Genomic DNA, 4,473 nt, shown 5'->3' on the forward strand with positions numbered 1-4,473 from the left:
TTCTAGCTGTGTGACCCTGGACAAGTCATTTAACTCTCTTTGCCTCAGTTTCCTCATCTGTATAATGAACTGTATAAGAAAATGGCAAACCACCCCAGTATCTTCGCCAAGAAAACCCTAAATAGGGTCATGAAGAGTAGAGACAACTAGATGGCATAGTGGATAAGGTATTGGACTTGGAATCAGGAAAACAAGTTTCTAGCTATGTGGGAAAGTCACTTAGCCCTGTTTGCCTCAATTTCTTCATCTGCAAAAATGAGATAGAGAAGGAAATGCAAACCATTCTAATATCTTTGCCCAAAAAATCCTAAATGAAAGACCCACATGAACTGATGCAGAGTGAAATGAGCAGAACCAAGAGAACTTTATACATAGTAACTGAAATATTGTGGGATGATCAAATGTGATAGACTTTGCTATTAACAGCAATACAAAGATCCAAGATTCTGTGGGACTTATGAAAAAGAATGCTGTCTACCTCTAGAGAAAGAACTTTGGAGTAGAAATGCAAATGAAAACATATGATTTACCACTTGTTTATTTGGGTATATATTTTGGGGTTTTGGTTTTATAGGATTAATCTTTTACAAAAATGAATAATATTGGAAATATTTTTTGAGTGATAATACATATATAATCCAGTGGAATTGCTTGTCAACTCTAGGATCTGGGAGAGAAGAAGGGAGGGAGAAAACATGAATCATGTAACTTTGGAAAACTTATGTGTAAATTTGTTATTGGAATAAAATAAAGATAAAATTTAAAATAAAAAAAAGGAAAGGAGGTGGGGGAAGAAAATTCCAAATGGGATCACGAAGAATCAGACATAACTGAGATGAATAATAGCACCACCACTTGGGAAATGGTTGAATAATTTATGGTTCATAAAGTCAATGGAATATTAGTGCATTGTAAGGAACGACAAAAGGGACAGATTCAGAGAATCTTGGGCAGATTTCTACAAACTGTTACAGAATAGAGTGGGCAGAACCAGGAGAACTACTGCTATAGTAACTCAAAAAGAAACAACTTTGAAAGACTTAAGAACTCAGATCAATGCAATGACCAATTATATCAGCAGAAGATGAATGACAAAACATGTCTCCTACCCTGTGGCATGAAGGTGATGGATCAGAGGTTCAGATTGAGACATATATAATTATTATCACTGCTTTATAGCTCTTTAAAGTTTGTCAAGCATTTTATATGATGTTATCTGATCTGATCATCACATCAACCCTGTGAGGAAGGTACCATTATTAACTCCATTTTAGAGGCAAGTCAAATTTACAAGCATTTATTAAGCACCCAATATGTGCCAGGAACTATACTAAGCCCTAGGGATATAAAGAAAGGCAAAAAATAATCCCTAACATCAAGGAGCCCAACTCTAATGAGAGGAGATAACATGGAAACAACTATGTACAAACAAGATAGTTACAGGAAAAATTGGAGATAATTTCAGAGGAAGGAAGAGAGCAAGCATACGTTAAGTACTTACTGCATGCCAGGCATTGTGCCAAGAACTTTACAAATATTATCTCATTTGAGCCTCACAAACAACCTTGTGAGGTTGGTGCTATATTATTCCCGTTTTACAGTTGGGGAAACTGAGACAGTCAACAATTAAGAAATTTGCCCCAAATCACAAGCCAGGTAAGTGTCCAAGGCTATATTTGAATTCAGGTCTTCCTGGCTCCCAATACTCTTATCTACTGTGTCATCCAACTACTAATAGTAAAGAAGACTAGGAAAGATTTTTAGCTGAGAATTGAAGAAAGTGAGATGGCAGAATTAAGGAAGGAGAGAATTCCAGTAATGAGGAATAGTCAGGGGAAAAAAATGAGGAAACTGAGGGTGAAAGTTTAAGTGATTTGTTGAGGGTTACACACCTAAGAAGTGTTTAAGGTCTTCTGACTCCCAGCCCTATGTTCTGTCCATTGTACCACATAGATGATTTTTTTATACATAGCTAACATGTAAAATTATTTTAAAAGTTTTTAGATTTCCATGATTACATGATTCATGCTGTCTCCCTCTCCCATAGTTGACAAACAATTCCACTGGGTTTTACATGTATTATCACTCAAAAACTATTTCCATATTGTTCATTTTTGTAAGAGTAATAAAACCCAAACCCCAAATCATATACCCAAATAAACAAGTGCTACATCATATATTTTCTTCTGCATGAAATGACTTTGGTGACTAACAAATATAATCCTGAATTGCTATAAAGATGAGAGACACTCTAGACACTACACTACAAATCCATTAATTAGTGACATTTTGGAATTAGCACTTCTAGGAGGGGTTGGTGAAGATTTTTGGGGAAAAATAAGATAAAAGAATGCAAGAAATCAGATGGGACAGAAGGTCAGCAAGAAGGATGACTACTCCATGGTGGAATGTGGGGTGTGCCTGAAGTATAAGCCCCAAGATTCAACTCACCAACTCAGCATGATTCTGGGAAAAGTCTAGGAAGATTCTTTTAGTTGTGTCTGACTCTCTGTACCCCATTTGGGGTTTTCTTGACAAGCATATTGGGATGGCTTGCCATATTCTTCTCTAACTCATTTTATAGATGAGGAAACTGAAACCAACAGGGTTAAGCAACTTGCCCAGAGTCACATAGCTAGGAAGTGGCTGAGGCCAGATTTGACCTCATGAAGTTGAATCTTCCAGATTCCAAGTCCAGTGCTCTATCCACTGCATCACCTAGCTGCCCTATGAAGATTCCTTTACCTGTGATAGAAGACCTTGGCAGACATCTCAAAGAATTACTACTGGTCAATGGCATCATTTCAGAGTCTGTTAGCTTTATGCATCACCCATGGTCTTGGGATCAAAGAATGGGAAGAAAGGAATGGGTGTAGATCACAGGCATGGCTTGGAACAAAAACTATAATAGAACCGTATATCATGCTATGGGTCACCCTGGACTGTCTGCTAGGTAGCCTGTGGTATTCAGTCTTGGATTTACATGGTAGATGATATCAGATTCCTATAGCGGAGATAGATAAGAAGGAGACTATTTTATCTAGCTGGCTTGATTTTCCTTTTTTTTTTTTTTTTTTTAACCCCTTACCTTCCATCTTAGAATCGATACTGTTTATCCGTTCTAAGGCAGAAGAGTGGTAAGGGCTAGGCAGTGGGGGTTAAGTGACTTGCCCAGGGTCACACAGCTAGGAAGTGTCTGAAGCCAGATTTTGATTTTACTTTTAGAGTGTATGTTCCAAGCATCTAAGAGCACCTAGATTTCTTAATGGTGATATAAAAGTAGTCAGAGACACAAACTACTTGGAAGTGTCACTGTACCTTGATGATATTCAGTCTTCAGAAATCACTGGAAGGGCATGAAGAGAGATGATGAAAGCATTAAATTAGCTGGAAGAAACTGGTTTGAAGTAAGTTGTCATTAGAAAAATGCCTGTTTTACAGAGCTTCTGTTGAGTATGTGAGTCAGAGGTATGAACACTGGCCCAGGAAAGAGAGAAGCACTTCTGAATTGGTTGTGTCCACCAAACCTTTGGAAATGAAAGATTTCTCCAGTATTTGGTGATTTTTATGGTAAATTTCTTAAGAATTCTGCCGCCACTGCTAAGCCCCTGAGTGACCTCCCTCAGGTATTGAAGAGTGACCTTATTCACATTTAAGAGACTCAGCAAGGGAAGGTCAAGAAATAGAAAATTGTTTTGAAACTACAAAGCCATTGGAAGATCAGTGGATGACAAATATATATAAACTTTCAAAGACTGAGTCCACTGCCTTACTGGTGAACGAGATCCAGATCCAAGCAAGCCTTTTGTCCTCCACACAGATGCTAGCCTAGAGGATTTTGGAGCTGTTCTGTACCAAGTGAGTGATGGTCACCAGAGACTGCATTCACCAGCAGAGAGTTGACTGACAGTGAGATTCATTACCCCATCTACAAGCTGGAGTTCTTGGCTGTGAAGTGGCCTGTGACTGAAAAGGCTCAAAGACTATATGTATGAAGCAAAATTCCAAGTAGAGACTGACAATGCATTGATATATCCTGAGCGATGCCAAGTCTGATGCTACATACCAGAGATGGAGAACAGCAGTATCCAGCTTCAGCATATAAAAGAGACCTGAGAAGACTAATGAAGATGCAAATGACTATGTGACAACAAAGCTATGATGATGTTGAGAACCTCTGGAGATATCACTGATTGAGCTGGCAACCAGGCCAATGTGATGTGTCTGCTCCCAAGAGCCAAAGGCACATATACAGGGTGACTCCTGACAGAGAAGTGATGAATTGAAAACAAAGGAAAAGACATATATTTTTGGATATGGCTAATGTCAGAATTTATTTTGTTAGAATTTGTGGCTATATATTGAGGGAAAAATGAAGAAAAAGAAAGAAAGAAAGAAAGAAAGAAAGAAAGAAAGAAAGAAAGAAAGAAAGAAAGAAAGAAAGAAAGAAAGAAAGAAAGAAAGAAAGGAAGG

The sequence above is a fragment of the Gracilinanus agilis genome, chromosome 4 (genome assembly GCF_016433145.1).
Source record: "Gracilinanus agilis isolate LMUSP501 chromosome 4, AgileGrace, whole genome shotgun sequence".
Lineage (NCBI taxonomy): Eukaryota > Metazoa > Chordata > Mammalia > Didelphimorphia > Didelphidae > Gracilinanus > Gracilinanus agilis.